This window comes from Drosophila gunungcola, unplaced genomic scaffold (genome assembly GCF_025200985.1).
Source record: "Drosophila gunungcola strain Sukarami unplaced genomic scaffold, Dgunungcola_SK_2 000053F, whole genome shotgun sequence".
NCBI classification, from domain to species: Eukaryota; Metazoa; Arthropoda; class Insecta; order Diptera; family Drosophilidae; genus Drosophila; species Drosophila gunungcola.
The window spans coordinates 187,053-199,881 of NW_026453217.1; the positions used below are offsets into that span (position 1 = coordinate 187,053).

The 12,829-nt window shown below is 38.3% G+C and overlaps 1 protein-coding gene across 10 annotated transcripts in view; it reads left to right on the plus strand.

Moving 5' to 3' along the window:
- The window catches only part of LOC128264036 (calcium/calmodulin-dependent protein kinase kinase 1), a 97,108-nt gene that overhangs the window by 41,261 nt on the left and 43,018 nt on the right, over positions 1-12,829 (plus strand). The gene's annotated exons all lie outside the window — the stretch shown is intronic.

Here is a 12,829-nt window from a genome sequence, read left to right on the forward strand (position 1 = left end):
AGTGCGAGCAAGACAAACATCTAACGATTCCAATGAACAATGGGACTATACATCAATGATCAAAATTGTATTTAAAAAGTACAATTTTGCTCATTCAAAACATTGAAGCAATTATTAGATAGTTATTTTATATAATTTTATTTTTTCTATGGGAGCTATATGATATAGTCGTCAGATTTTGATGAAATTTAAACCGTAATTCTGAAATATTTAACCATTGCTATATGTCGAAGAACTAATAGAAAAATTTAAAAAACCAAAGTTATAATTTTTTTTTATTTATTTTTATGATTGTTCCTATGGGAGCTATATGCTATAGTCGTCCGATTTTGATGAAATTTAATCCGTAATTCTGAAATATTTAACCATTACTATATCTCGAAGAACTAAAAAAAAAATTAAAAAACAGAAAAGTTATATTTTTTTAAACTTATTTTTCCGATTGTTCTTATGGGAGCTATATGCTATAGTCGTCCGATCCGGCTCGTTCCGACTTATATACTACCTGCAATAGAAAGACAACTTTTGGGAAGGTTTCATGCAGATAGCTTTAAAACTGAAAGACTAGTTTGCGTAGAAACGGACGGACAGACGGACATGGCTAGATCGACTCTCCTAGTGATGCTGATCAAGAATATATATATACTTTATAGGGTCGGAGATGTCTCCTTTACTGCATTGCAACATCTGACTGAAATTATAATACCCTCTGCAAGGGTATAAAAAGCGATGCTTAAATATGAACAAAATACGAAAGGTAACAACTGAACACCTTTAAACGTCAAAATTAGCGGGATAAACACAATATAATAAACAAAACAATAAAGTTTGAATACAACGTTAAAAAGGCAGTGTGACCGTGAACTGTATACCAAGAGAATCTTAAGCAGCATCCATATAGTTGTCTCTGTCTCTGAGCTTCAATGGGTCCGTTAATGAATGAGACGAACAATGTAATGTCATACCCGTATAAGTAAACTCGATATCAAAAACACCGAGTTGTTTACACTTGTCAATATTTTCTAAATTATCGATAAAACAAGAAGACCTATTAAAAATTTAGCGCAAAGACATAAATTAGTTGATTGATTTTTTTTATGTTTGTTGCGTCCTGTTAAGGCTCGCTGGATGCCGGTATAACGAGAATAAATTTATCGTGCTTTATTTTTTGTTGTGCCTGGCGGTAGTCCTCCGCCCATATCCGCAAGTTCCGCTGCGTGTCGCCCCTCAGTCGTACTAGGACGTTAAGTCGTACGTAGTTGGCGTTTATCCTCGCCATAGTTTTTTCGATCTCTCGCTGCGTTGACCGCAGCGTATCTTCCAGGGGAATATCCACCCAGGCTAGTCTTTCCCGCTCGTCTACCGCTATGTCTCTGCGGTCTCGAGCGTCGGCTTCTGAGGGGGAGGGTCTTCCCTCAGCCTCGCACCTTTCAAGGTGTTTCTTTACGGCCTCCCTTATAATTTCAATCTTTCCTTTTTTTTTGTCTTTTGTTTTGCTAAACGACAAATCTGTTCTTGCTTGGCTGGGTAGTACAATTGCACTGATCGCTGGTAGTTTTCACCAAGCTTCAAACAGCGAAAAGGTCTTTGGCGTGATATACCAATCGTACCCGATTGGGCCCTAGCTTTGCATTATACCCTTCTATTCGGCTACTCTTCTTGTAGTTTTTTCGGTATACAACCTGACCTACCGCAAATTTAATTTTCTTACTGCGGGTATTATACGTCCTTTCAGCTTTTTCGTTTGCCCGAGCTTATCATTGTATCATATAACTACACAAACATTGCATAATATGGTTCCAATCCCAAAGTTTCGTGATAGCCACTTCATAGTGTACACGCGATTCGACTCAGGTGTTTCTCCCAATGCCGCTGATCCTTGTCAGTAGCTGCCCTGAGCATTTGTAGCACGGATCGGTTTACGCGTTCTGCTGCATGCGCGTGTGGCGAATGAAAGCCTGTTTTATTCGGTAAATGTTGCCGACACAAGTTGCTTACCGTTATCGAAGTGAATGCATTCTGGCACTCCAAACTAATGAAAGATGTTTCTTTAGAGAATTGTTACTACGGCTGTTGCGGTTGCTTTTCGCATTGCCTCCAGCCAGACGAATTTGGTGCTTCCGAATTTGGTCCGGGGATAAGGTCCCATGAAATCAATGTAAAGTCTTTGCCCTGGCCGTTCAGTCAGCGCTCTGCTGGTTTTGTTCGTTACTTTGCTGACTCTGCAAATTTCACAATTTTTAACAGTTGTTCGTACATTAACCGTCATTGCGGGCCAGAAATAATAGTCGAGCCAAATTTTTGTGTATACCGCCGTGACCTGCCACTCGAGAATGGTGTGCCTTATGAACTAGGTCTTGCTGAAGTTCCTCAGAATCCTAAAGCTTCCAAGCATGGTCCTTGTTAATTATTTCCTCAATATACTAATTATCAGGGCCTTATAGAATCGGTACAGAAAGAGTTCCTTTTGTTTTCTTTACGTGGTTTAAACTGGGATAATCATCGTCATCTACCATCTTACGTGGATAGACTGCGTCTACTGAACCTGTCCTCCCTCAAGGATCGTCGTACCTGCCATGGTGTCATGTTCCTTCACAAATTAATAACTGGGTCAAATACGGTCATCCATCCCTGTAAAGTCTACTCGTCACTTTCGACTTATTGCCCTCGATATTTGTAAAACGAATTTCGAGGTACATGATCCATTTCGCGTTTTATGTTCGCAATATAATGAACTGTATTTTTTTATATTTTCTGAATGCAATATAATGAACTGTATTTTTTTTATTTTTCTGAGTGCTCTATCAATTTAATTGTAACAAACGTCCTAACTCACCTGTCCTTGCCCCAACCCACTTGATGTGAGCCGGGTACTATGTGTATGTTGGCAGATTTTTTCTAACTTTAATGTAATAATTAAAATATATAAATTTCGCCTGTTCGGAATCCTAACCTCTTATACACGTATCTTTCCGAAGTCTGGGTATCAGGAGTTTTTTTGCGTCTTTTTCAACAGATTGAACTAATTCTTTGTATTCTTTTTACTGAAAAGCTGCTGATCGAAGTTTACCTCTGCCGCATCCCTAAGTCCCAATGTTACCTCATCCATATGTACCCTTAAAAATCCGGCTAGTATTTTCTGACTCGATCCTTTTTGAGACTTTCATGAAGCGGTGCTGCAGTTTGTGCGTAGTTTTGTATAAAACGCCGGTACCACCCTGTCATTCCCAAAAATTGCATCTGCTTAGCGGATACTGGCTGTGGAAATTCTTGAATAGCCTTTATTTTTGTTGGATCGGCTTTTGTGCAACCCCCACCTACTACATATCCCAGGTATTTAGCTTGGCTGTAGCAGAACTAACTTTTTCCCATATTAATTGTTAATTTTGCTTTCCTCAAGCAGTCACTGACTTGCCGCAACATTTCGAAATGTTTTTCAAAAGTTGGAAAACAGACCAGTAAATCTTAAAGATACACGAAGCCAAATTCTCTTAATGCTGCTGGAACAACTTGGTCCGTCAGTCTGTACATTCGCTGGGGAGCGTTACGTAGGCCGAACGGCATAATATTTGCTAGCTTTAGTGCAATAAATAAAATAAAAAAATTTCGCCTGTTCGGAATCCTAACCTTTTATACACGTAACCTAACCTTTTGTACACGATAATTTAATGACATGAGGCGAATCTATTGAAAATGTGACATAGATCATAAAGCAGACAACGTAATTATTAAAGGAAAGCCATTTTCAAATTAGATTGTGGTGCTCTAATGCATCGGAACTCTTGAACGGAATTTCTGGCCAGGATAGGGAGAGGAGCTACTAAAGTTTCAGGGCGGAACGGACATCACAAAGACCCTTGGCCGGTCCTGGAATCCGGTTACAGATCGATTTCTTTGCTCACTTTTATGATCCCCTAGGATTAATTGGTTCCGTAATAACAAAAGCCAAAATATTTGTATATTTAGTGGGATGAAAGCTTGCAAGCCTCATTGGCATCGGCCTGAATAACTTCCTACGATAGTCTGTCTAATTCTTAGAGCTTTGCCTTCCCACGACTAGTTTTACTTCCAGATTCTCAAGTTGAAGTCTATGGATTCTGCGACGCCAGCACACTCGCAATTGTCGCTTGCGTATACGTTGTAGAAAGGGCAAATGGCACAACTCGTGCGCTTTTGCTGTGCTTAATGTCTTATGCATAGTGGCGTTATATGCCCACTAAAACTATGGTTGCAATGGCCAGCTTTCATATCTAAAGATCAAACGATATGGCCAATCTGTAATTTAAAAATAACCATAATCAGAGCTTCGTTAAAGAGTCTTTAAAAATTTTGCGTGTTTCTGCAAGAAATGCAGTCTGATGGTCGGGGCTGACCAAACAAATATGACTTGCTGGCTTTGTGAAAGTTTAGTGCACACTAGTGCGCTAGTTTTATAGGCCGATCACTTGATGACCTTTCTTAGTGGCCCAATCTGCGGTCTGTTAAAGCTTGTCGGATGTTTCGGTGAGGCTAGATATAGTTTTCGCCGAGCAGATGAGCTGTTCTCTGCGCTGGTCTCGCAGTTTAATAGCCGCAAGCTATTAACGGAACCTCCTAAGTGGTAGGTCGCCTTAGGGGAACACCCCACAGCAATCAGCAAGCAAGCAGCAGAACACTCCCGCGAATCAGCAGCCGATCGCAGCAACCCCTAAAAGCTGCTAAGATCGGTATAATATTCGGAACCCAAACAATCCGTGGCGGAGGGTGTGCAGCGAGAGACTTCCCAAATTTCTGATTTGTCCGATGTGGCTTCACAATCAGTGAACCTACAAAACCCAAGTAGCTTAACTTTACCGGGGGATATTGTGTCCGGAATACCGGCTGAAGTTGGTTCTGCAGAAATTTCTGTCTGCAGTTCCGAAACCCCTTTCAGTGGCTCCACTCAAAAAAAAATATTTGTTTCTCGGCTTTCCCCAACACAAACGTCTTCTGATGTGCTGTTTTATATACAAGAAAAATCATGATAATGTAAAAGTGAAAAAATTCAACTTTTCTTACGCAAAATAAATCGAAGCTAATACGAAAAAGAAAATGCTCGTGGGAGTCTGTTTTCCCAATCAGGGCACGATTAGTGTATCATCTTCATCTTCACCTATTTCTTCTGCTCCCTCTTCAAAAATCTAACATCCCGCCTCCTTCATTCCTATCAAAATACATGGAGGTTACTTAGTATTTTTTTTCTTTTTATCCCATGTTACTCTGTTTACAGAAACCTGGTCAAAACAGGAGGAATCTTGATTTCTGTAGACTCAAACCTCACGTCTGAATTAATTTTCTATATATAAAATTATCGTTTCCCGGTAATTTTATATAAGTTACTTGTTCATACATTCGCCAGCATCTAAGTTTCCGATTTATGTGAACCATCTTTACGTTATACAGTCCATTTTTACTGAAATGTCAACTAGAGATCAGTTAATAGTTTAAGGTGATTTCAATATACCGAATGCGACTTGGTCCACAGACTTGGCGCAGCATGACTTTATTGACGATTTGCTTGATATTTCGCTATCACAAGTGAACCATGTTCAGAATTCTTTGGGTTGCTTACTGGATTTGTGTTTTGTGTCACATCCAGAAAGCGTATTTTTATTAAGAACGAATCCACTGCTCTTCCAAGACTAACGTTGACCGCTCAAATACCTGTATAAATGGCTTTAATTGGTCCGAACTTTATTTATGCACTAACATGGCAGAGGTCTTTAAAAGTGCATTAAGTGCATTATTAATAAATGCTATCTAGCCTAAAAATTGTTAAGTCCAGACTGTATAACAAATGTAAATAATATGGATGTACACTGCCTTTTCGAAATAAAAAAGTGTTCGGTCTTATTTTACCGTGCTTTATGTTGATATGGTTATTTAACTCGTTGTAGGATCCATTTTTCAATAGATCCAAAACAGTTTTGTTAAAACTAAGCGTAAGCCCGCCTCTTCCCCAGCATCGCTTTTATTTGCAAATTCTACGGTGAACATCGATCAGGTAATTATCGTTTTTTTGCGCAGTTTTTTCAAACAACATTTTCAGCTACGTGCCGGCTGTGTGCTGAGATACTGCTCAAAGACCCTGTGCAGACCACTTCACAAATTAATTAGCCTATCCTTAAAAACTACTGACTTTCTACCTATCTGGAAGGAATCATTTGTTATTCCCCTTCATGAAAAGGGAAATAAATTAAATACGAGCAATTATAGAGGTATCTACAGGTTGTCCGCTATCTCCAAGGTTTTCGAAAACGTTTGCAAGATCTTTGTGATCGATTGAATCTCCATGTCGGCATGGATTTATAATATTTTGACGCCTTTCAAACCTGGTGCAAAATAATGACATTCTATCGATTCAATCCACAGTATGCCACGTATACTTTTGGTTACTGTGGGTTGACTAGAATTAGACAAATTGATGACCTTGGCGTTCTTCTGGACCCAAAACTTAAATTCTCTGAACATATTTAATCCAAGGTGAATAAATCCAGGGGTGTGCTTGGACTTACAAAAATGTGGTCAAAGGAATTCGATGATCCATATGTCACAAAGACCATACTTATTTCATTAGTTCGTCCAATCCTTGAGTACTGCTCACCAGTTTGGAGTCCTCAATATGGTGTGCATGTAAAGAAACTTTTTAATATTTGCTCTACGGAGCCTTATGTAGGAAGCAAACCTTATCTTACCATCTTACTCTAGTAGACTTCTCCTGATTGACGTGCTTGGTATTACTTTTATTTGTAAACTTATTTACGTGGAAGTGGAGAGTACCGAACTAATGGGCAGCCTTTATTTCTTAGTGCCTAATCGTATGACTATGAACTTTATTTCTCTTATTTTGAAATATTGTAGATCAAACTATGACATGCATGAAACATTTAGAGTACTGTGAAATGACTATAACAAACTCTATCATGTCATTTCTACTACTGACTCTTTACCACGTAATTAGTATTATTAGTTGTTTTTTTAGATTGGTATATATTTTGAAATAGTCAGCCCAATATTACACTCAACCTTTTTTTATACCTCTCCCGATCTCATTTTTACGCCAGGGGTAAAGGGATCTGAGCGTAAAAAGCTTTGTTTGGTGTCGTAAGGGCCAATTATTTCTACTAATCATGGTGCATCAACGTCCGAAAACGAACATAAAAATGTTCATTATCGGATCTAACGGAAGGGCATAAATTCGCAAACTCGTTGCACAAATGACAGCGTACCTTTGGATTCATGTCCTAGTTTAATCAGAGGAGACAAAATCAAGAGGGTTGTCAGTGGCTGATATCCATGCTATCCATTGATGAGTTTGGGATTCTGAGCGTCGGTGGATGACTTTGGAATTCATCTCTGGAGTTAAATACTCGCCATCAAATTATACTTCCTAAGGGCCACCCTGACACAGCCGCCATGATCTTACATTTTTATGAAAGGTATCTCCACGCTGGACCTCGTGGGTTGCTTGCTATAATTCGTCATCAGGTGCTTTTAAGCTAAACTACGCTTACTGTAGCACATCATGGCAGACCTCCCCAAAGAGTATACTTATGTGACCCTTTCTATTATAAAGCGATGTGCGTACCAGGCCGCCGATAAAATGTTACATTTGTCTGTTCATTTGCATCGAAACGCACAGTTTTGGTGACTTACGTACTCTAGTTTGCATTATAACTGCAGTTATATGCTTACAAACATTAAAACCAATAACAGAACATCCAGGCGACGTGGATGTGCTGACGCCGGCTCATTTTTTGGGCACAACTTAACCCAAACCTCTGGCAGATGTAGATGTTACTGGATTAAACTTAAATACAGAGCTAGCAAATAACAGTTGACCATTATTCCTTTTAAGGTCTATGCCCGAACATAACCAAAAAAAGTATTTCTCGTTTGCTTTCGTTCTGAACATCATCAATTGGTACCATTTTGGTTTTCGGTCGAGTGTTGTGTTACTATTCTAAAATTTTTTTTAATAAGAACTTTTACAGAGCGCTTGGTAGATCCAACGCTTACATATTTAAAATCAGTAGATGAAAAATAAATAAAATACTCAGCTCAAAAATTTTTCTATTGTCTTATCATCTCGTTTGCTAAAAATTAAGAAGAAAAAATAAAGGTTACAAGTTGTTTGGTCTTTTTTTTATATAGATTTTTTCCTAGACCAACGGTACTATTACTTGTATACAAAAAAATAGTTTGGAAATATATAATACTTTTTATTATATATTTTAAATAAATGTGAATTGTTCGCATTAAGAAGTAAGGAGCTTTCGTCAGATTGAAGTTATGGACATTATTAAAATAAATAAATATTAAATATTAAGCAGTTTGACAAAAACGGGGTCTTTGGCTTTGGAGAGTGTCTCTACGCTATCCCAGTATTCAGAAAACTGCATTTTTTTGCAGTAAATATATATCTGGCCACCCTCTACCACATTTTGGCATGCACCTTAAATAATTAGTAGAAAACAACAATGAAAAACTAAAAAGACTCTTTTTTTATTTTGATCAAACGGTCAGCAAACAACCGAAACAAAACTGAATCGAAAATATCTGTTGTCCGTTGAGCACAGACCGTTTGACTGACTGAGCTATCTGAACGGTTCAGTTCTGACAATTTGGTTAATGAGAGACTTTTTCTAGGAGATTGAAAAACGTTCATCTGATATTTGCTAGCTCTGCTGAAATCGCCTTGAAAGGAGAAGTATTTCACCCTTCTATAGGAGTGGTTAAAGAGAAAATTGAATCAACCTGGACTTGCGGTTGGTGATATAGACCTCATCAACAGCAAAAACCTACCCCCACTTAGTTGGTCACTAGCAAGAGCGACCAAGCAAGTCTTCGGAGTTATTGGCATTGTGAGGGTGGCTGATCTTAAGACCGTACGTGGCATAATACCTTGGTCTGTTGCCAAGCTGTGTGTACTGCCAACGAAGGATGTTTAAGACCGGTGCCCTTCAATGGGGGGAGTTTGTTTAGCTAAGCGCCATTTAGCACAACTTTGCTTAGCTTTCGGAGCTTATTTTGGTTATTGCTTGGAATAATTACTAGATGACCTTATATAAGGTTTTAAGGTTTTTTTCAGACCTGCTCAAACAATCAGATGCGGTCTCTACGTTGGCCATAGATAAGACCAGAGCAAGAATTGTTGCTTGTTCTTTAGTCATTTAGTTCTTGACCCCAGGAGGTTCGGGGGTGAAGGATGTTTTGGTTTAATAGGGAGAGGCTACTGAGCCGGCTTAGCTGTCTGGTAGTTGGCTTGGATGTATTGACAGTCTGGCTTTACATTTAACTTTTATGCACCCATTTATCTTAAACGGGTTTTATACCAATTCTCTGTGGATGTTGTCGTTGCAAGTATACCAGCGACTGCTCTCAGGATTTTTGATTGCGCACGTTGGATGATTTCTATGTTGCCTTTGCTAACATTAAAAAATAAATAAAAGTTAATTTTAATTAAAGTAAATACTAATTGTCAAAACATTTTATAGCAACAGTTTTGGAGTTGAGGGTATCTATGTACTTACCTCGTCAAGAGGTGTTTTTGTTTGATATCAGAAGTTTTTGTTGAAACTTTAGCTAATTTCTGCAAGGCTCTAAGACCTAGTAACAATAAAAGACTACATCAACACCACGATCATGAGTGAGTCCGGTATGACTTGGCTTTTGACTTTGACTTTTGATCTTAGCCGAACGCGACCGGACATCGGCACCCTCGACGAGGGTTCAGTATGAGGATTTTTGTTAGCCAAGTATTTTTCTCTTCTTTTAAAAACAATTTCTCAAACTAAATTTTTTTAAAATGAATCCTAAAATGAATGTATAATGTCTTTCATAAAATCGTTTACCATGGTGAAATATTTCACTTGATAAGCAGTTTTGTTAAGTGCCTTCATTTATAAGCTCTCTTTATAATAGGATTTCTTCTTGATCCAAAATTTAAAATTGACTGTCACATAAAGTGTTTTTTGGTTTATTAAACGATGGTCAAAAGAATTTGACGATCCTTATACAACTAAATAAATATGTACTTCCCTTGTACGTCCTAATTTAGAATATTGCGCTCCCGTTTGAAGTCCCCAATATCAAGTACACATCGATCCTTTTGATTCGGTTAAAAAAAAATTTTCTTCTTTTGCCCTTCGTTTTTTGAGCTGGGATCAAAACGAAGGCACTTGGAACGCGCTTAAAAATGCTCTCTTAAATGAGTTTAAAACTGTCGTAAGCAGCAAACAAATACACGAGCAGTTTAGTAAAAGTGAACGTGAAAAAGTGTAGTGTAGTTTTGCTTACCTATACCGAATGGAAGAGTTGGCCATTCGTGGTGACATTAGTGATTCAGTTTTTTTTTTTAATCGATGGCATAGACGATCATCAAATTGACAAAACTCTTCTTTGCTGTGCCAGAAATTTGAGTAAGTTCAAAGAGTAGTTGAAAAGCTACGTCACAAAAAAACGAAAGAGAACAAGTCTACTACCGCGAAAAAAAAAAGCGTAGTGATGTCATGTTTCAGAACAAGAAAGGTGCAATGGTGAGCAAAAACATTAAATAAGCGGTTAACTGTTATAATTGTGGTGCAAGAGGGCACCTTTAGAATAATTGCAAAAACAAAGAACGAGGCACAAAATATTTATCGCAATTGTGATTAACATAAAAAAACTGAGAGCAGGAAAGTGAACACCCATAGAGTGCAGTAGAAGAGTAATTTTACGAGCAAGGAAGTTATTCTCGCTAACAAAAAGTGCGTAGCTCTTTTCGACACCGGTAGCAAGTGCAGCCTTGTCCTCGAAGACTTTTATGATGAAATTCGACGTCCGAGGCTGCAAAACTGTAGTGTAGCTCTCATTGGTTTAGGGAGTGAGCGCGATGCAAGCAAAATAAATCCAATTGGACATTTCAAAGAGAAAATTCAAATTGACAATGACTCGTTCCTATTAGATTTCTATGTGGTTCCAATCGGTTGCATGGACTTTAAATTGATTGTTGGTGATGAACTTTGCTTACATGCTGAGATTATTTTCAATCGTAATAATTTGCAAATTGATACGGCTGAAAAAAAATTAGCTACATATTAACGAGCAAGCCAGTGCGATCGAGAAAGAAAAAGTTTGTAAAATAATTAAAAACTACAAGCCGCTTCACTTAAAATCAACTAAAATCGAGATGCGCACACACGAGACACTAATTTTTGACAGACCACAAAGCTTACCGTTTGCTGAGGCGCGCCTAGTAGATGAGCAAGTAGAGGGATGGCTACAAAATGGAATCATCGAAGAGTCAGACTCTGTGTTCACAATCACCGTAGAAATGGTTAAAAGCGCGACTGCTCTCCACGACTATATATTGATTTTCGAAGGATTAATAATGTAATCGTTAAAGGTCATTTTCCCCTACCCCTTATTGATGATCAACTAGACCGGCTACAAGATGCAAAGATTTTCCACACAATCGACTTGAAAATTTTTTTTCATGGCAGAGTCAAGTCGAAAATTTACGTCCTTTGCATTAGTTTTTTGGACTTTCAAATTCGCCTGGCAATTTCCAGAGGCACGTTAACGCTTTTTCGGCAGCTAACTCGCAAAGACATTGCTTTGCTGTACGATGACGTCATCATTCCGGATATGAACGAAGAAAACTCATTGCTAAATCTGAGGGAGGTTATTGACACATGTCAACATGGCTTTGAGCTGAATCTTAAAAAATGTAATTTTTAAAAACGAGAGTAAAATTCCTTGGCCATATCATTGAAAATCAAAATATTTACCCAACACAAGAGAAGATTGAGGCTGTTTCCAAATTTAAGTCTCCGCAAACTTTTAAGCCGCTGGAAAGTTTTTTAAGACAGAAGGGCTATTTCCGAAAATTCCTTTGAGCCTATGCCATTATTTCCAAGCCCCTTACAGACCTAACAAAGAACAATATCAAATTTTGTATGGGTCCTAAAGAAGAAATATCCGTGAGCAACATGAAAAAGATTTTGTTCTAAGTTCTAAGCATCGAAAATCAGAAACTCGAGACTGATGTTCACAACGACGCTTCCATTGACGGATTTGCAGAAATCTTTAGACGACAATCAGAGGCACCCAGTATATTTAATGAGTAAAAAAACGCTCAACGAAAATATCCCAGTTACGAACTTGTGATTCTTGCACCAAGTTTAAAGTTTACTTGCTAGGCATTCACTTTAAAATTATCACTTTCAAAAACACTTTGGGTGAACAAAATCTTTTCACAAGAGTCGCTCGCTGGGTCCTGTTTATACAAGAGAATGACTATCAGGTGGAGCATCGATCTAAAACTCGTTTTAAACATGTGGACGCCCTCAGCCGTTACCCAGTCATGACAATTTTTGACCAAAGTATAACGTATCCAAAAAGCGCAGAAGCAAGATGAACATCTCAGATCGATATGTGATATCCTCAACGACGAAAAAGAAGACTAAAATGATTACTTTTTAAAGGGCAGCATTCTTCACAAATTACTCAGTTACGCTGAATTAGTAGTAGGACCGAAAGACATGCAAAGACAAATCATACCAAGGGAAGGGTCCCTTTGCATCTAAGAAAGTAAAGGATCTGATTACCGCAGAGTACTACATTCCAGGCCTTGAGAAACAAGGTCAGAAGGTCATCGATTGCTGCATCCTGTGTATTCTGAGGAATCGCAAAAAATGTAAACAGGTAAGGACAATGAACAAAGGAGATGTTGCTCTGCACACTTTCCATATCGACTTTTTAGGTCCGTTAGACGCAACTGACAAGGACTACTAGCATATCCAAGAGTAATTGATTCCCTCACCAAGTT